Below are 21,455 nucleotides of genomic sequence, written 5' to 3'. Positions count from 1 at the left end.
AATCCCCCAGGTGAATAATATGTTTTTGTCATGAGGTCATTTGTCTAAGCAATGGCAAATAGATATTCATCAATGGCTGCAAGCCAGAATCCTCTAAACACTGTTGCATTATTTACAGCAGGACTAAGTTTGACCCAGCATATCCAACAGGATGTTTGATAATTGGGATTAAGATGCTTTGAGGGATCTGGAATGATTGCTCCTGCTCTTGGCCTTGCATTTCTTCAGCAGATGATGGGGACAATTCTGCAAAGTTTCCACAGATTCAAATTCTGGAGAAGATAAGCTTAAGACTTATGAAATATATAAAAGCATTTTCTTTGCCATCCTCATAAAGTGTTGTGAGGTAGAAACTTATTTTCTCCTTGAAACTGAGTAAAATTCAACCCCAAGGTGCAGGGACATTAAATTTTTCACAGGAAGGGAGACTGCAAAGAAGTCAGGAATGAGAAATTTTTTTAAATCAGTTTGCTAACCAAAAGAACTGTTCTGCTAATTTGCATTTTCTCTCCTGCAAAATGTAATTTGGGAAGAAACCCCCCTCCCTCCCCCCAGTCCTTTATTTCTTATCTAGAAATGATTTTTTAATAAAAGGTAGGCAATGTTCCTGTCATGCCTCTGTTCATTAGCAAACCATCTGGCATCACTCCTGCTGCTCCTGAGCATCTCCATCTCTAGGAAGCAGGCAGCAGTGTCAGTGCAGCCCTGCTCATTCCAGAGTGCCCCGGGAGATTTTGGCTCTGTGGGACAGGAGGGAGGGAGAGGAGCTGCCTGAAAACTGCTGAGACCATGGGGCTGGTCAGATCTCAGGTGCAGAGGGGAGGATGGAGGAGGGAAGGTTTCATCAGCAGATTATTCTCTATCAAATGTGCAGCCTGGCAAACATCTCAGATTGAAGAGAATCCAGCCTTTTCCTGAGAATCCAGCCTTTTCCCTGACCACTGTTGCAAGCACACGTGCAGGCGTCTGACTGAAGACACAAATGCTTTCAGTGTTCACAGCAAAGCATCTCCACTGCTGCTCATGAGAAGGGGAGGGCACTATTGTTTTTCCTGTATGTGCAGCTAACAATTCCTGGAACCTCAGCTCTCCTCCCACTTCCCTTTTACCCTTTCCTGGCTCCTTTCCTCTGGGATTTGACAACACCAACCCCTAAAAATGCTCCTCCCCTGTTCCTTTTGAACCTTGCAAAATATTTTAAAAATGAGATTTGTGGGTTGCTTTTGCATACAGAAGCCATGGGGGGAACAGAGATAGCAGGGATCTCCTGGGGTTCCAGCTCTGGGCAGATCTGTGGTGCTCAGAGCAGTGGTTCCTGCAGAGCCCACTATCCAGGACACCCACTGTCTGCTGGGTACCCCCTCCTTTCTGAATCCCTGCCACTTTCCTTGGGGCCTGGACTCAGTGCCCAAATCTTGAGCTAATTGTGACCCTAGTTTAATCCTTGCAGCAGTCACCCTGCTGGCACAGCTTTGTGCCAGTGGCAAAAGTAGGGAAGAGGCTGATCCCACAGGAGACCCAGGAGATACCTGAGGGGATGCATCTGTACTTAAGAGGCTCATTAATTAACTCCTCCTCCAGGCATTGAAGTCTCAGCGTGCACTGAAGGGCTTCCAGAAAGATAAACACAAAATCTGGATGCAGCAGTAGGAATGGAAATGATGGGTAAGGGAAACAGGGAGTGCCACAAGCTTTCCTGCTGTCCTGTGTGTGCAGCTGGATTGAGTGCTGGACCTGCTTTTATTCTACAGCTCTACATCCCTTCTGCAGGGCAGAAAGAGGCAGCACAGGGCTAAGAATGGCAGGATGCAGCTTTGCTTGGGTAGTTCCTGCAGCCAGGGAAGGATCTGGCTTTGCTTGGGTAGCTCCCACAGCCCTGATCTGTGTCAGGGAGAAGTTTTCCCTCTGCCTGACCACCAAGCAGGGAGATGTCTGTTTTCCCTGTCACACAGGGAGCTTACAGCTGATCCCTAAAGGCAACCAGTTCACCTGATTTTTTGTCTCATGCTCTGACCCCAGGGTTATCCTTCCTGAACATTTTCTCCAGGCAAGGAGGGCTGGAAGGAAACACAGCCCAGTTTGACACCACAATAATGTAGACCAAAGCCTTTTTATCACTGTTGACCATGGCAGACAGACCATGGGATGTGGATCCTGCCTTGTGCTGGGGCAGACCTGTCATGTAACTAGAGAGAAGCCAAATCCCTGCACTAGGGCTGTCACTGTGCCACCTGCAAGGGTTCCTTTGGATAGGTGTCCTGATGTGTCCCCTGGTCTCACAGGTCACCAGTGACCTGCAAGTCACAGCCTGGCATGGCCAGCAGCAGAAACTAGACACTGAGCAGGACACCTGCTTGGGAAGGGATTCACTCCTAGACTTCTTGCATGATTTGCCACTGTGGAAAACCGTGATGTAAAAATGTTCTAAAATTCTGTTTAAAGCATTTTATTGTGTTCAAGTAGTGGTGTATTGTCTTTCTCTGACCAAGCTCAGAAGCCAGAAAAATCTATTTTCAGTGTTTAAGTGCGATGCTGCCTGTTTAATACCATTTAATACCATTGCATTGGCTAGAAAACCCTACAATGGCAAAAGACTTTTTGACCAAAGCTACAAGGAAAGTTCTGGTTGAGGAAAGCAACAGTAAAAGTGGTGCAGCCGTGATATTTCACCATGCATGCACACAGTTCAGTGCTCAGCAGGGGACTGTGCTAAGTATTTACATTTATAAAGTTCTGCCCACTACAATGAGGGCTCTTGGGCATGATGAAATACAGGCAGCTGCACCCACACTGATTCTTAGATGATTCCTCTGATCCTCCTTGCCCCTACATCAGCCTTTTCTCCCCTGTGATCCCCATCCACAGAAGCAGTGGCAGCAGCTATGGTCCAGGGAAATTGCACTGGTGTCCCACCACTCAGGATACAGCCTTTAGGGCCTTGCACTGAGAAACGGGCAAAGGAAGGCAGAACAGCAGGATTTTCCCAGCTGCCTTTGGCCTGGTTGCCTTTTCCTCAGCTCATTTTCACTCTCTGGCTCAGAGGAGCTGTTGCCCACCTTGTTAGGTGGAGTGTTTCAGGTCTGTAGGGTTCAGCTTTGGAGTGCAGTGATGGCAGCTGTTTGCTCAATTTCCCACTGCTCAGGGTCAGTGTGGGGTAAAGCAGCACCTTCTCCTTCCCAGGGATCCTGCTGGAACCACACCAGCCCCACCTGCATCAGCTGCACTTTCCCTTTTATTTAAATACAAATTAGCAGCCAGGAAAACGCCTGGGTGCCAAGCCCTGGCACTCCTCAATTTCCCAGTGAGGGACAGTGGAAAACTGAGAAATGGAAAGGAGAGTTGGAAAAATTAACTAAACAAAATAACAGACATGTCCTAACTACCCTAAATTATAAGATTACTTTAGTCCCCATAATTCATAGTCCTGTGGTTGCAATGAGGTATATATACATAAATATATATACATATAAATACATAAATATATACATACATATACAAGGTAGATTTCAGGGCACAAAGCAGGTCAGGTAGAGAGTACCACCACAAATATATTTTTAGGTGTCACAGGGCAAATTCACTGAAAGTGTAATAGGAACCATGTGCTATTAAGGAGTACAAGTATTTACAGAAAGATTCAGCATCATGGAAATTTCTGCAAGGAGATTTTGTTGGGGCAAATTTAATCCCCATCTCCCACATACCTCCCCAGTGCTTAAATTGCAAGAATATACTTGTTCCCTAATTACAAAAGAGCACCAAGGATCTGTTAGTGTTTCTGCCAGTGGGATTGATGAGTGTTTGCATAATCAGAGAAACTCTTGACTGCAGGATTTCAAGTGTCCAGATCAGTTCTGGAGTTTGGAGAGCAAAAACAATGAGGACAAAAAAAGGACATCAAATTGGTAGGTCAGAATGCTTGTTGCCAGGCTAAGAGGCATTTTTAAATCCACTACCCAAGTCAGATAATCCAGGAAAGGTAGTCCAGATTAAATTTATGACATTCTGAATGCCTTGCACCTGCTCTCAATAGGGTGAAATTTCCATTGCCCTCCAGAAAGGTCTCAGTATCACCTTGGAACATACTCTGGCTGGGTTGAGCAACCTTTGCTCACACTGCTGCCCTCACTTGAGGAGCCTCTTGCCAAAAGCCAGTCCTTGTACTCCCTGAACCACTTTTGTGTGTGTTTGCACCTTTGGTGTAGAGGTCTCCTTTGTAGTACCTCCCAGCCAGGGATCTCCAAACCCGTATAAATATTAGTTATGAAATTCTAATGTAAGCCTGTGAAGTGGTTCATGACTTCTTTTTGTTCCACAAGAAGAAGAGTAAACAGAGGTGCCAAGCTGGTAAGTGCTGTGCCAAAGATTAGAAATGTAGGTGGAACACGACTGGAACAAGAGTATCAGTGGAAATGTCAGGTCCTGTCCTCAAATCCTTGCAGAGCTGCAGTTTTGAGACTGCACTGAGAGTTCATTTGACCTCAGTCAAACCTCACTATTCTCTGCCATTTTGTTTATTTGGCTTTGAATATGTGTGATTAGAGGAAAGATGAGTGTTGCCAGGCTGACCCTGCCCTGTTGGGAGGTTTAGCAGGATGCAGCAGAGGGGGAAGGGGATGCTCCAGGATGCCAGGAGGATGTGAGGGTGGCTGGCTGAGTAACCTCAGTTTTCTACAGGCACACATCCTTTACCTCTTACCCCTCATGGTCACCTTGGCCAGATTCTGGTGCTTTTGTGTGGAAACCAGGGCTGAAGGTGCCCCCCAGCAGGCAGCTCACCATGGCTATGGGATGATCTCCCTGGCAGGGCACCACCACCTCCCTGGAGCCTTCACCTGCTGTCTGCCTGCTCCCCATCACACTGACAGCAACCTTGAATCCCTCCTCACAGTGCCACCCTCAGCATCACCACCCGACCTTGAAACCCTCCTCACAGTGCCACCCTCAGCATCACCACCCGACCTTGAAACCCTCCTCACAGTGCCACCCTCAGCATCACCACCCGACCTTGAAACCCTCCTCACAGTGCCACCCTCAGCATCACCACCTGACCTTGAAACCCTCCTCACAGTGCCACCCTCAGCATCACCACCCGACCTTGAAACCCTCCTCACAGTGCCACCCTGCCTCTCAGCTCTGGGAAATCAGATCTCCTTCCCTTGGCACGGCTCCTGCATTTCCATTTCTGAGGAAAGAGCCAGGGAGGGGATGCAGCTTTTCCTTGTGCAGCAGTGACTCTATTTTCAGCTGTAGCCCAACAGATTGCTTCGCTCCTTGCCTTATCATCCAACACCACCTTAATGCATGCAGCCACGCAGGGTTACTATTAGTGACTGATATCACTGCCACTGCCAACTGCAGGTTTTAACCCTGGGTGAGCCAAAATCTCTGTATCACATCCTTGGCTCTCCCTGGATTTTCAGATATCAGCTATTATTGCTATTTGTGAACATTTCTTTTCTTTTTTTAATTTTACTTTGTTTTTGTAAACCAGAAAATACAGTAAATTTGTTATTTCAGAGGGTGACAAACAGAAAAGTCAGCCATTCTCCAGGACCAAATCAATCAGTGGTTTACCTTGCATGGAGTGACTGACAGCTCTGGCCCTCTGGCATTGTAATTTATTTTCCAGGCTCAACCCTTTGCAGGTATCACATATCATGCTTTTAAAAATGTATATATAGAGCCAGCTAGATAGTTATATTTAGTGCAGCTGTAGGTATGGAGACATTTCTTTTTTTAGCTTCTGTTGGTGCAAATATAGAGATAGGAGAGGATCGAACAACCTCTCCTCACCTCTGCTGTGAAAGCATCCCTTCCATCTGGCAACGTGCCCAGAGGAGCAAAGCTGATGTTGGGGAAGGGCTGAAAGAACTGGTGGAAAGAACTGGTCAAGGAATGGTGAGTTTACAAGACATCCCCAATTTTCAGTGAAAGGTGCAAAAAAAAAAAAAAATCTCATTCCACCATGGAATAAAAATGTGGCACAGAATAGAAATAACAATTTCTCCCTCGAGACCTGGAAGGTCAAAACAATTTATTTTGACCTTTTAAAACCTACCTTGAGGCTATGCAGGTCACAGGAGGTGCACCAGCTGGTAAGGGGGAAAACCCCAAAGAGCAGAACACCCCTTAGTTAAACACCTGATGCAAGATAAGAATTCTGACTTGTATCAGCAATAGTGTGGCCAGCAGGACCAGAGGATGGACTGTCCCCTGTTCTTGCCACACCTCAAATCCTGTGTCCAGTTCTGAGCCCTCTGTTCAGGAAGGACATAGAGGGGCTGGAGCAGGTCCAGGGAAGGGAACAGAGCTGGGGAAGGGTCTGGAGCACAAGTCCTACAAGGACTGGCTGAGGGAGCTGGGGTTGTTTAACCTGGAGAAGAGGATGCTGAGGAAACCTAATTCCTCCCTACAACTCCCTGACAGGGTGTAGCCAGGTGTGTATTTGTCTTTTCTCCCGAGTAACAAATGAAAGGAAGAGAAGAAATAACCTCAGGTTGTTCTAGGGGAAGTTTAGACTGAATAATGGGAAAATTTCCTCAAGGAAAAGGTTTCCAAGCATTGGAACAGGTTGCCCAGGAGGAGCCACCATTCCCAGAGGAATTTGAAAGACCAGTGGAAGTGGCACTGAGGGACATGGTTTAAAGGTGGACTTGGCAGTGTAGGGTTAATAGTTGGACTCAAAGATCTTAGAGGTCTTTCTCAACCTAAATGATTCTATTATAGTTTCATCCTGTCCTCCAGTTCAGGATCCTCCAAATGTGCCCTTCTTAGCAGATTGGCCTTGGAATTCCTTTGGAATGGGAAGTGCTACCGACTATGCAAGGCTCTCAAGGCTCCCAGCCCTTCCTGATGACCTCCACCCTGGTAAATGGGGCATACTGGAAAACTGGACAGCTCCAGAGCAGAGGAGACCAGGAAGTGAGGAGTGTGTTGGTACCACTGATGTCCTGTCTGTATCCCTGCAGAGCATGTCTAACACACAAATGCACATTTTCCAAGAGCAGGTTGTTCCAGGCAGTCCTGATTTCAGCCTGGGCTCCAGAGAAGCCCCTGGCAGGAGCTGGTGGCTGCAGGAAGGAGCAGCACAGCAGGGAGGGGGCACAGCATCCAGGCATCCCTGGTGGTGTGGGGTCCCTTGCCAGCTCCCAGCTGCTCCTGACAGCTGAATCCCATGGCTGGCAGCAGCTGGAACCTCCAAAGGCATGAAAAACAGACAAGTTTAACAGGTACATGGACTTCTTGTCAGATCTGAACAAAAACCTCTCCTCTGGCCTGAGCAAGGCTTTGTGTGTCCCAATATATCTGTTTTCTCAGGCTGTTATCAGCTGGTCTGATAAAAGGTGTTACTCCTCCCTGCATTTCTCACTTTGCTTTTACAGTCTCCCAGGAAAGGTGCAGGCTTATGAACTGCCTGTTATAAATGCACCATAAAAACCAGCACCTGCATTTTTAAAATGCCATTGTCCTTTTATATTTCAGCTTTCTATTTCTGGGCTGTTTGGTATCTCCTGGGCACTCACACATGGGCACTCCCATTTGTACACACACAAATCAATTGGTTTGCACTTTTTCCTGTGTAAATAAGCTTGTTCCTTGGGCAGTTGTACATCACACTGGTGACACATTCTAATCTTATTTTAGGAGCTGGTGGTAGATTTTTCACACATTGACCTCAAAGCTGCATGCACAAAAAATATCTTTGCTCTTAAACTCTCAGGACTTGTTTTTCACACTTCCCACTAAGAGAGAAAGATAAAGAACACTCAGACCTAGGAATGTATTTTATGATCATTGAGAAAGCAATAAAATCTTCTGCTTCTAAGCCAAGATACATAATCCACGTGTATGTGCCTGAGGCTGGTCTGAGCAGAGCTCCCACAAGGCTGAGATGTGATGGACACAAGGTGATGGATGCAGTGTCACAGGCTGTTTGGAGGTGGCAGCATTCATATCCTGGGTATTGGTAAGGGCTTGGAAGTTATTACATCCCTTGCTCAATGGGGGAGAGAGATAAGGAGCACTTTCAGCAAAGTCTAAACACATGGGGAGGTGATAAATGCAAATCCCTCAAGCTCTGCACAACGGGGCTAATGGGTCTTCATCTTCAGCAGAAAGAGAGTCACAGTCTGGCTGACCTCATCCAGGAGGACAAAAGACAAAAAGAAACTGTAGGGAGCAGCAGCTGTGACAGAAAGAGGAAGAGGTGTTTGTGTTCCAGGATCTCAGAGACATGGCCACAGTGTCCATGGGGAGACAGGCCTGATGGCAATTTGGCCAAAAGCGTGCAAGTGGCAGGATGCACACTTGTCTTGGTTGAAATCAAGGATTGTGGGGGGTTTGTTGAAGCCAGCCAAGCCCCAGCACTCACCCTGGTGTGGGATTCTCCAAGACAGAAGTCAGCCCTGGGATGTGCACGGTGGTGTGAACCTGCCCCTGCACTGGGGCAGCCTCTCCCTGGGGCTGTGATTGCTGAGGCCACTGCCAGCAAACCTGCCGAGGTCACTGGGACCAGGGAGGAAGGCTCTTGGGACACAGGGAAAGCAGAGTGCAGGAGCTGACAGCCCTGGGATCAGCCCTGCTGGGATCCCTCTTTACCAAGGTCTGAATGCCTTGCTGTGCTGGTTAAAGAAACACATCTTTCCCTTGCCGTTCTTCAACCTTGAGTGATGCATAATCACCACTATTTGCTGAAGCTGCTTGGTGATGATGTTTACTGGAAGGTATTTCCCGTGGTGTCCTCCCAAAGGATGTGATGCTGCCCCACAGCTCACAGCACAGCTCTAAACTCCAGGAAGTTAAGGCTAAAATATCACCTTTCCCAAAGTGCTAAATGACTGGCATGGACCTGCATCCTTAGTGTGCCCTGCTCCCCCCTCTGCCACAATCAATACCAGTCTGATTTCTTTATCATGGATAAAGATGGGGATGGAGATGAGCGATCCTGCTCATGCCTCAGCTTTGGCATTTTGATTCCCAAACAGCCCATTTGCTAGTAGCATAAAAATAATGTAAAAACAAATAGATCAAATAAATGTAGCTTGAAGACATCTCTATTACAACCCTGCTCTGTATTCTATAAGCAAAATATGTACTGTGCATACAAACACCAGGGGAATGAAGGGATGCAGGTATTAACACTGACACCTCAAGTGGTTCCTTCATGAGACCATATTATCTATACAATCACCTACAAGTATTTACATTTCATGAACGAGGTTTTGCAAACATCACCCCACTGCACCTCCTCGTGCTGCTCTTGGATGAAGTTCAGGCAAAGAATGAGGCCAAATCAATGCCTTCAGAGAGTGTTTTTACAAAAGACTGGCTGCAGGGGGAAGAGCCCTTGAGCTGGGGTGACTGTGGCAGGGCTGGAGGTAGCATCATGTTTGTGGAAGACATCATTGAATAGCCAAGACAGGCAAGTCCACTGGGAGAAAAATGGTGAGAAAATCTCTAGTTGAGTTCAGCCTTGATCTTGGTTGCTATGTTGTGTGGGGTTTTTTTCATATTTTGGAACTGGTTCATTTGAACAGTTTAGCATAGGAAGGCCTTGCAAACGGTCTCCTAGGACTCCTCAATGGAGCAGTTGTGGAGAATTTGCCAGTCATGGGGTGCAGTTGGTGACTGAACTCACCTGGCATTTTTACAGCCCTCGCCAGATGAAAAATGTGTGAAGGAGGAAGAAGATTTATAAAAGTCACCCATTCAGCAAACAGCCTCTCTGCAGACAGAGTGAGTGAACACAACACAGCTGGCAGTCCAAAAAGTTTGAAAAATTCCTTAATCAATTGATGGATTTTTTTTCAATATCAACTCACTCCTAAATCCTGACCACTGGTTTGGACAGGGCACTTTATGATACTAATAAAATGAATTGTTGTGTTAAATGTCCCACTCAGTCCAGCAGGTTGCCTGCAGTACCAGACTGACTTCAGGCCTGTGTCATGTCCTGACTCCAGCACAAGTTACCCATTTTATTTGCTTAAATTCCCTTTGCAGGTCCAATGAGACACGTGTTTCCTCTCTCCTACTTCTCCTACGTCACTGTGATTACACTTGCTGTTACAAAGTGCCTGTTTGATTGAGTATAGTTTACAGGATAAACAAAAAGCCATGCACACCTTTTTAAAAAAGTGAAGCATTTTACAACAAAAATACTTAAGAATTACTAACCTATGTGCCTCTTGCTCAATCCACATTTTGTGCAAGGGCAACTTTTATGACACTGTGTGAAAACGTGGCTTGTGCTTCTAATAAACTTTTGTGGTTTTTAATTACATGTCAACAAGCGAAGCAGGAGGTGTATTGGACATCCACACAGGATGTGGGAGATTAGGGTTAAACTTCCACTCAGCCCAAGGGGAATGTGATCTATTGCTCTTGCCTTTTGCTGAGAGTGAATCTCTATATCCTCTGGCTTCCAGCTGCCCTGGGATGTGGGTGCTCCCAGCCAGCTGTTGCAAAACATTTTACTATTTCTTGGCAGAGGGAAAAGAAAACAAGGGAGTACCCATGTGAAGCTGGAGAGGCACACAGTTATGCTTGGTAAATAGATATGCAGAGTCCAATATGAGAAATAAATGAATTTAGCATTCAGCTGTAGGTCCCTCCAAGCACACACCAACTGCTGCAGCAATTGTGCTACAGCCAAGGGAGCAGGACCATGGAGAAGGATTTTTTCTCCAACTGCAAAACCTCTGAAGGTCACTTTTCCAATGCTTCATCTCCACTGGTGGATCTGACCACTGGTCAGGAATATAGAGGTGCTGCCTGAGGGTCGTAGGAGGGTTCAGGGGAAGGAGAGACCTAAGTCCATCACGCTTAGGACACACACTTAACTCCACTCATACAATTCTTCCTCTGTAAGTAAAGGATCCATAGATAAACTCCAGCTCCATATAGGAAATGTTCCTGCTGGCATCAGTTGTTTGTACTTCCATGATAGGTGCCACAAAGTGTTTCTCAATTTTTAGCAAACCTGAAGCCAAGGTGAATGGCTCAAGCTGTGTCACAAGGGGCACTTCTATTTTAAAAACTCTGAGTTAAACAAGACTGCCTTGTACAAAGTTAGAAGTGTTTCCCATTTGCAGGGTGAGAATTTGCACTAGCTCAGGTGAAGAGCTGAGCCATGGGGAGTTTATTAGCTGGCACTGCAGGGTCTGACCCAGACCCCATTCATGCATTTGGAAATTCTTCCTTGCCTTCCACAGGCACAGAAGGAACCAAGAGGATGGGAATTAGCCTTATGTCAGTTGGTGCCAATATCTCTCCTGAAAATCTCCCCAAAAAATCCTGTCCTAAAGCTCTGATGCCAAGACAGATAGTTAAAAGGATGAAAGCTCACTCATTTAACATTCCTATGGGTTCTTTAGTCACCTCAGACCTGTGTGCCCTCCTGATCTGTCTCCTGGACCATTGCTTTCTATTTTGACTCTCAGGCTAGCATGGAAAGACTTCTCATGGCACAGTGAGAAGTGCTTCTCTATAGATGTGCTGCTCCCACCATCCCCCTGTCTAAATTGGGCCACAACTTCTGGAGCAAGGCCTGGCAGGGTGGTTCATGGAGAAACTCTGCATTTAGTTGGCAATTCATGCCTCCTTCACACAGCCAGAGTGCAGGAAGGGGTCTGAGCAGAAATTGAAATCAGCCTCCTGGGTGCAAACAGGAAAAGTCAGCACACTGCCACTGACACCCTTGGGCACCTATAGAGAAAACTGATGTCTTAACCACTTAGCAGAGTCTGTCCACAGTGTCTTTGGAAAACTGATGCCTATGAGCATTTATGGAATTGCATGAATGGGGAAAATGTTTGCTCCATGGCTGTGCAGGCAGCCACAGTGTGGGACCCAGGCAGTCAGTGTCCTGTGTCACAATAACAGTGTTTTGTAGTAGTCCTGTCATCTCGTCCTCTGCAGGTGTTCATCTATGGCTTGCCCCTAGCTGAGCCACAGGAACATAATCAGTCCTTGGATCAGTGCTGCAAAGAGGGGGAATGACTGCATGTGGGGAAAGAGTGTCCTGAGAGGAGGAGCTGGGGGAACCCCACATCCCTGGCTTTCTCTGGAAGAGCTGGGAAATAGCTCTCTCCTGAACCCTGGGATAGGTGGATTAGGGGAAGAAGAGATCTGGGATCACTGACTGAAGATAGAGGGCTGAACTCTGACCTGGCATCTCTGGTAGTGATGCTAATGAAAACATTATGCACTGTGAAGCCAGAACTTGGCAGGCTCTTTACATCTACCTGTTGTATGGGAGCTAAAAAAATCTCACAATTGCTTCCTTAAACAAAAATTTGCAGTCAGACTTTGTGCAGGTCAGTTGAAGGCAGATGGAGGCCACCCAAAGGACTTCAAAGATAAGATAACAAGCACACACACAAAAAATGCAGCCAGCCTTGAACTCCTCTGCAGGGTCACTAAGGCACTGCAAAGCCAGCTCTGGATTTAGTGCTCTGGTTTGCTTGTGGACCTTCCAGTAAAATATGGCCTTTTCTCTGCAAACCTCAGTACTCAGAAAAGGAGAGATGTGTGGAACAGTCTTTTCTGTGGAGCAGGGGTGCAGCCAGGCTCTCTGTTTATTGTCTGTGATCAGCTGTGCCTGGGGACCACACGCTTGACCTGCCCCCTATTGCAGCACAGAAACGAGAGCAGCTCATTCCTGAAAGCAGCCAGAGGTGGATGGGGAGGGAAGGAGTGAGAGGATGGGGAGGAGATGATCCATCTCATCACCACCTTCTCAGCGTCTCATGGGAGACTTGAAGGGTTGTCTGAGCTGGAGCTTGCAGCCAAACCCCTGGGACTGCAGCAGTGCTTAGTCCAACTTCCCAACTCTGGTTAAACCCTGTTGGAACCTGTTTGTACTGGAGGCCTCCACATCAGCTGGTGGCAGTGAGTTCCCCAGTTCAATTATGTACACTATGGAAAGGCTTTTGTGTTTATTTTGAATTGGCTGCCTGGTAATTTCAAAGGAGTTCCCATTCTGTCCAATCTAATTTGGGGGATGTGTGCCCAGTGGCTAGACCATAGGAATGGATCTCTGCATTAATTCTATTTTCATCTCTGTCATTCTTCTAGAAGAGCAGGTATTATTATTCATTGGGGCAAGTTTCACCTTCAGCCAGCTCAATTAAAATTACCCCAAGCAAATAGTGATCTGGAATTTGGATGAGACTCATGTTCCATGTACACCTGCAGAGAACAGGTAGGAACTAAACTAGGCAATAAAGGTAAAAGTTCTGTGTTAAATTTCCAATGCCTGGATCGATTTGTGCAATTGAAACTGCTGCCAACGTGTTACAAACTAACTTGTCATACAGAAGTAGACTCTATTATATAGCAGAATGCCCATAATTACAGAAAGATGAGAGCCCACATACAGGGCAGAAATGTGTAAATTGCTAAAAATAGCAATTTGCATACTGACCTAAGGACTGACTGGCTGACTATCTATCTATCTATTGCAATTGTCCTATTTCTATTGATGTGTCTTCGTGTCACTTGTAGTTTGCCAGTGAAATGGCACAAAAGTCTTGAAAAAAATCAGCTAGACAAAAGAGTATTTAACAACCTGTGTTAGCAGCTGAGAAGGCTTCAGAGATATAGAGGTGCTGGTTAAATCTCAAAACGAGAAGAGGTATCTGCATTAATTATAGTTTTGGGCACATGCTAGTACCAAACTCAAAGCCCAGCCTTAATGGGATTTTCTTCCTTCTTTCAAAAGCTAAAAGCCACAAGGAAAGTCAGGCAGCCTTTCTGCAAGAGGTCGTTTGCATCCAGGACCTGTACAAATCTCTTTACATTTATTTAGAAACCAAGGCAATTAAAACACCCCAGGCCCCTCCTGTTAACTCAGAAACATCATTATGGAGATGCTTATGCCGCAGCGGCTGACTATGCTCGATTTAGTGGAAAACTGGAAAGCTGCATTTCCAGCCATTTGATCAACATTTTCCCGAGGTTGCTAATGACTTGCAAAAATCTGCCCGACAGTAACAACCTCAGGGAGACTGCGTTGTCTCATCTGAGAAACCCTATTTGTTTTCAGAATGAGAAGTTTAATTAGGTGAGGGGTTTTTTTTGGCGGAGGAGTTCATGCCTTGTGCCCTCATCAAACAAACCCTGTGCGACTGCCTGGGAACCCCAGCCTTGGCACAGCCGAGGACCTACTGGGTAAAAGAAATTAATCTGATTTTAAGCTAGTTCCGCCTGCGTTTCCCCGTTTTTTTGCGCACTCCCCTTCTTTGTGAGTTTACCCCCTTTGTGCACGGCTTTGCTGGCCGGGGGAGGGCTGGGGGCTGCTCCATCCCGGGGATGCCACCCCAGGCAGGAATTCCCAGGAATTCCCGGGAATTCCCTCGGCGGGGCGATGTCCGCGCAGGGCGCGCACAAACAAACGCGACTCGGAGATAAGGGACAGCCAGATGCCACCAGCATTCCTCAGGGCTTTCTCAACTTCCACCGCCCTAAAAAACCCACGCTGGTGAGGCACGCTCAGGAATCCCCAGAGACTCTCCATTAAGTGGCTAATTGCTGCTAATTATGGCGAGAACGATTTGCGAGTGCCGGGGATGTGCTCGGTGCTGAGGAGCAGCGCCGGTCCGGGCGGTGATGGAGATGGAAGGATCCCGAGCTGCAGGTGTGGGATGGGCAGGAATGCCCCTCTGGAGCCGTCCCAGCCCCCTCTGGGATCGGGGGAGAATGGCACGGCTGGGAGCACCCCGCAATAAATCAGATGGGGAGAGCAGAAATGATGTGCGGGTCGCCCAGGCATCCCCTCGTCGGGGTGAAAAGGGATGTGATCCAGCTCCTGGAAAAGCTTCCTTCTCCACCTTGGGGTGTTTTTCCCAGCAGAAGCAGAGGAGGAGATTGTTATGTTTATCTGAACAACATTAACAGTCTCTCCTCTACGTGTGGTCTCATCACAGGAGACCCAAGTACACAGGCCAAGTGTAAGGTTTAAATGATGCTACTTCTATGAGCTGGGCTTTTCCCTTAATTTTAATTTTCTAAATTTTCATTTGCATTTGTTATTTTTTTCCACCTGAAAAAAATCTCTGCTTCATTTTGCTCCCTGTGGAAAACAACAGTCTTTGCCATGATTGGTTGCTCTGCACTCCTCCCTTTCCCTGCTTTGCCAAGATGTGTCTGTAGGCACATTCCCCAGGTTATTCTAAAGGCAGGCTGGCTCTGCAAACACTCTCAGTTTAAGAAAAGGAGCAAGATGAAGACAGATATGTGTTGGGAGCTTTTTTTGTTTGTTATTTTTTTTTTTTGTGGTGTTTTGTTGGGTTTTGTTTTTTTGTTTTGTTTTGTTTCTTTGTTTTTTGGGTTTTTTTTTTTTTGTTTGTTTGTTTGTTTGTTTTGTTTTTTTCTGGTAGGGGACAGTGAGCCACTGGAAATTTTTTTCTGCAGAGGATAAGACAGACTCTTCCCCTTTGAATGGCAGAGTTGCTCCCTACCCTCCTAAGGGAAAACTGCCTGTAGTAAACTCTCCCAGGCTCAGGAATCTTCAGGCAGCAACTGCCTAGCAGCCTCCACTTCCCCAGCTGCTGTTCTTTGGAGAGTGATTTTTCTTAAAGCAAGAGTCCCCCCCCCTTTCTCAGCTAAACAAAATGGGCAAAATCAATGATGGCATCTCTTACAGAGCACCCTATTTAGTTTGCTGTCAAAATCATTGTATGTATTATTTTTGTACAATTTTATTTCACAGCATAAAATTAATAGAGAAGGAGAGTGGGTCTTTAAAAATCAGTTGCAAACAGCATGTTCTGATGTAAATGAACACTCTCCAGCAGCATTTGCAAATCTTTACTGGATCCTTGTGCATCAGACTGAAAAGGAAAACAAACTGGGAGCCTGGCTACTGAGGGAAGCCTAGGTTTTTTTTGTTTTTTTTTTTTTCTCTTTTACAATTCAAACTGAAAGGGGGAAAAAAAGGCTAATAATATGCAGCTGAAAGCTAAATTAGATATTTAAAATTCAGTCTGTTAAGTTAGGGAAGGAATTGCTCAACACTCCAAGAAGAATATGTTTATGGCCCATGGTTCTGAGCCCTGCTGAGAGATGTTGAGCTCTGTCCTGTCTCCTTCCCCTGAGCAAAAGGAGTGCAAACCAGAGGCAGGCATTTCCCACTCAGCTTGTCTGGCTGTCAGCACCTGATTAGCAAAGGGGAAACCAGCCAAGATTATTTTTGCCTTACAACATCCCTTTAAAATTTGATTTGTGATGAATCTGCACCTGAACAAAGTCTACTACAAAATTCCTTTTTAAAATTACAAAGAAGTGAATGCAAATATATTTGGGAGTTGGTAGCTTGGTCTCCAGGCTGCTGCCTGCCAGGGCAGCTCTCTGTGCCTTAAAGATTGGTCACTCCCTATGGGAAGTCATTCAGGAGGATAGCTGAGCCTTGCTAGACAAACCCTAATTTTCATATCTAACCATCACAGCAACAGCCAGAATGAGATTAGGCAGATACACAGATAGATACTTTACATTGCCTTCTAATGACAAAAAAAGGGCCCCGGGGAGAATGCATCACTTGCCCCAAGGGAGGACACATAGGGTGACACATCTGTGATAACGGAGTAGCTCCTTGGAAAAAAAAAGTAACTCACCCCCATGAGTAACTCAGCTATCAGCTTCTTTGTCTCCCTATTTGTGCAAACTCTTCTCTCCTAATAACTGAAACAGATGGTGCAAAGCAAGTTATTGAGGTGTCTCCTAAGCTTGCTATTGAAAACTCATCAGACAGGCTGTGGACAGAAAAAAAAGGAGATTGCACTGGCCTGGTGGGGTTTTCCTACCTCTGCCCATGTTGTGGGCTGGCTCTCCCTTTCCTCAGGGGCAATAAACTGCTCAGGAGGGAAACAGAGAAGCTTTACCTTGAACCTTGCAGGACAATTTGTAGCCTGAAACAATTCACTGAGGTGCAGCAAGCTCTATTTGGAAATGGATGTATCCAGCCTGGAGCCCTGGGAGACAATAAAGCATCTGTTTGACTTCCTCGGTGGGTTTGCTGTGTGCAAATCATTTATCCCTGCTCCTGCTCCCCTTTCTTAGCTCTCACAATTTGTATTTTTTTGCTAAAAAAAGTGACGCCTGCCTTTCTGCTGGTGAGCAGCTTGGGACACATTGCCTGGAGTCTGACCTCAAAGGAGGGTGGGATTTGAATCTGAATTCCACTCGGTTTGATCTGGCAAGAGCCGCCGCGCTGCACAGCTTGTACATCTTTAGTAAAAAGGCAAACCTTCAAATCCATCCTTTTCAGAGGCCTGTCTCCGTTGTCAGCTGCCATCTTCCGAGAGAAAGATCTAAAATTAGAGAAAAGCTGCCCTCCACTGCTGGAGAATACTGCTGCTGTGACATATGAAAGCAGAAATAAGCTTCAAATAAAGGTCTTCTGCTTAGGCTCACGTAATGAACAAGAAAGACTTTGGGTCTCTGCTGTCCAGAGCAGCGTTTGTGGGGATCTGATTTAAATAGGCAGCCACAGCACCAACGCTTATCTTTGTCTGCCTAAGCGTTTATACTTTGCCTGTCATCATAGGCGCCGTTATTTTGATGGAAACCTACAGATCCGAGTGTTTTTCTTCTAAACACCTTCCCTAGAAATCCTGAGGGATGCCAGGAGACCCTACTCCTCTCAATAAATCAGTGAGGAAGAAGGAAACCCTGCAGTGGGAACAGCATCTCAAGACAGTTTGGACATGGTGGTTGTGATGAGGTGTGAACAATGAGCAGGGGCTGAGATGTGGCTGCAGCCCTGCAGACCTCGGTTTTAAACCCAGGGTGTCCTCAGAACCCCCCTGAAACATTTTGGCAGTGGGGATGAGGAGTCTGGGGTACCCCTGGTAAACCCTGGTGTCTGCACTCCAGAGTCTCTGCATCCTGCTGCATCCCTCCCACTAAACAGTGTTCTCCTGCCCTGGAGGGATTATTGGGATTTATGGGGCTAGATCTGCTCTAATGTACCATGGCACAGCAGCCTGGGCATGGTGCCCAGAGGCAGAGAACCCTGGGGAGAGCCCCTGCTGGTGCCAGAGTGAGAGGAGCTGCTGATGCACCAGGGTGAATTAGAACAGAAATTATTTCAAATTTCCCACTACTTGGAGGAAGAGAAGGTGCTACAACAAAGCAGAGCTTGATTAGAAGCAAGGCAGCATGATTTCCCTTCTAACTTGTGTATCTGACAGTCCCAAAAACAGAGATCCTGCTCTAACATAGCTGCTGAGACTGGCAGCAAAGAAACAGAAAACAAACCTCCTTCTTCTGCTCTTTTTCTTCCTGTTCCCTCCTCCCCCGGGCATCCAACCCAAATTCCCCTGTGTCACTGCTCGTGCCTGTGCTGTGCTGGTGATGCCATGCCATGAACTACCCTCCAGTGGCTCCAGCAAGAGCTGAGACCTTTCCTGCATCCCTGGCTGGCCATGCTCAGTCAGCCCAGCAGCACTGGCTCACAGCAGCTCTGAAAGAGCCAGCCCAGGAGCTTGTGGCAGGGAAAACCTCGCAGGAATAACTGCCTCAGGAGTCACCTGGCTGAACAGGTTGTCAGTAGCTGACTTTAAAACACCTTGGCCAAAGGTAAGTGCACTGCAGCCAAGTTCTCATCTGCCAGCTGGGGAAGGAGGCAGCACTGGCACCAGGAGAGAGGGAGAGCAGCACCAAGGGAAAAGTGCAGAAGCTGCACATGTGAAGAGGCTTTGCTTTCACAGGGTTGCAACATACCTGAAAAACTGTCAGAAGCACGAGGTGCCTTCAGAAGCCCCTTTTGCACATTGCAAACACAGGAGAGGTGCTCACTCTGTTCTCCCTGCAGTGGCCCCAGCAGCCCCAGCCCTGTGTGCTGGCACCACGGGCTGCCCGTGGAAGAGACTCCTGTTCAGATCCTCTTCAACACAATGGCACAGGACAGCCAACTTTGTCACATGCCTGGCAAAACCAGAGGCTGCAGCACAGTGCAAGTGGCCTGGCTCCAGGGGCTGGGCTGTCACTGTGTTTTCCAGACCTTTTCAGCTCCCTGCAGCTCATGAGACAGCAATGTGACAGGGGAAAAACCAAAACCCACAGCTGGGCTGCAAGTGCAGGCGAAGCAGGCACACAGCACTCAGCGTGGCAGGTAGGATCCTGTGGGAGAAAGCATCTGGCAGCTTAAGAGGGAGTGGGATTTGGTTACTGCAGTTAAAAGGGACCATTCTACTGCAGGAGCAGTAGAAGTTTGTCTTCCTGAAGCACTAAATGTAACCAGGATGGCTCATCATCCCCTGGCATCACCCCAGTGCTGTTATTACTGTTGGTACTGCAGAGGGATCAGATCTTTAAAGATTATTAAAGGGCATGGCTAGGTCTTTGCAGATAAATGTGCACACACTTTTAGCATCAGCAACATTTTAGGCCTCATACAAAATCCAGTGAAACCTCTGGGAAAAACATCCTGTTAATCCCTTTTCTCCTCTGAGATTGGCTTTATGGGAATTGTCCCAACAGGAACCCAAGCTGGAAGTGGAACTTGGCTACTTGCACACTACATAGATGGAAAACTAGGACACATTGCTTAACCCAAGGAACATGAGTATTAGTGAGTCCCTGCTGCTCAGCATGGTATTACTGCCACACATGACTCTGGTGCATTTGCTCCAGAGCCTTCTCCTGCTTTTTCCTATGTTCATGGAACTCTGCCTGTCAGAAGCAAAACCTGATTGAAAATGGGTTATTTATTTTAAGCCAGGCCATTTGGATCAAGTTCTTAGGATGTCACTGACTAAAATACCTGATCCCTAATCTCTGCTTAGCCTCTGACTTTGCACTTGGCTTAGGAGGTTGGTGTGATCCTGCACTGCTGGGATGGCTGAGGCTGCAGCCCAAGGTCCCAGAGCAGGAACAGAGGGAAATGGGCAGCAGGATCAGCAGAAATGAGCTGCCTTTGCTGTGAGGCTGCAGAGCAGGAGCAGTGCCACCATGGGGTGGGAAGCTCGGGGCATCCAAACAAAAGAAGTGGACATAGTTAAAAGGATTTTCTGATATTTGTTTAGCTTGGCTGCTACACTTTGCTAAAGAAAAGGAAGGTTTTGGCTAAAGTTGGAACAAACAGTAGATCAGAACATTAAATAAAGGGTTAGCAAACCTTCCAGTAGTGCTAAGTCAGGTATGTTGATGAGGTAAAAATTTAATTCTGCATTGAAATTGGAAATTTCAAGTACAAATGTTCACAGCAAGCCAAATTATTTTACCTACCAATCCTCCAGGTTCTCTGCAGAGTCTCATTGTCATTCATCCAATCAGTACTTACAATACTAAAAACCACTATGGAAACAGAGATAGAAGGAGAGTAACTTTTTAGTCTATATAGGGCAGACACAGCTGGGGAAGCTGGAATGACAGCCAGCCTGCCATGGGGCCTCCCCTGGGCTAACAAAACCTGCAGAGCCATCTAAGCATCTCCCATTGATCTTCCCCCATCCCTGCCCATCCCTCAGCTCCTTCATTTAATTAGACTAAGGACAGGAGTAATTTGAAAGTGCTGGTTCAGTGTGATCAAGAGGAGCAGAGGGTTGGGAGGATGAGGAGAGGGCACCCAGAAGGATTGTGGCTCTTGGAGGGATGTTCAGGGGCAGGGGGAGTGGGGAGCTGGCAGGGAGGAGCACAAAGCTCTCAGTGCTCTGATATCTCAGTGCTGGGTGCAAATCCTTAGCCCAGGCTAAAAAAATAGGCAGCATAATGGTGTGATGTGGCTTCCACTCTGATAACATCCATCCTGGGGAACTGCTGAGTGTTTGGTGGAAACAGGGGAGTTCATCTCCTCATTCCTCGTGCAGAAGGAGCAGTGTGAGTGACTGCTGGCAGGGTGAGTCACAGCTCCACAGCTCAGGCTGAGTGCTCCTTGCCCAGCACTGCACTGCCCAGCTGCAGCAAAGCCAGGAGCACACCTGGAGATACATCACATCCGATTCTGTGGCTCGTGGGTACTAATTATCCTAATTAAGCAGTGGTCTCAAAATACTCCCTGGGCTGTGAATGCTCCTGTGCTCAAGTAAACTCACATTTACCTAACTGGGTAAGGGCACAGCAATTCAGTCCCATAAGGTTTGTACAGCATATTAAACTTGTATCCTCAAATTACACATCTAGTTAAAACACTCTTATAAGTAATTTTCCTAACTGTTTGCAGTATAAACATATCACCAAGTTAAAATTAAAGGAGCAATTATCATATAGTATAAAATAATACAAAAATTCACTCCTTACAATACAATCTAAAACTCACCAAATAGAACAGCAATGCTGTGTAACTAAGCAAACAGGATAGGTGTGAAATTAAACAGGACATAGACACATTGTGTGAGAGAGATTTGGTGGTGGAAATGAGTCACCTCTTTGTCAACAGCATCACTACCAACTGCAGCTTGCTGTGCAGAGGCGAAGGGAGGCATCCAGAACAGCAGTGGCTGTGCAGAAAT

The sequence above is a fragment of the Oenanthe melanoleuca genome, chromosome 1 (genome assembly GCF_029582105.1).
Source record: "Oenanthe melanoleuca isolate GR-GAL-2019-014 chromosome 1, OMel1.0, whole genome shotgun sequence".
Classification (NCBI taxonomy): Eukaryota; Metazoa; Chordata; class Aves; order Passeriformes; family Muscicapidae; genus Oenanthe; species Oenanthe melanoleuca.
Note: the sequence above shows the minus strand (reverse complement) of the source record.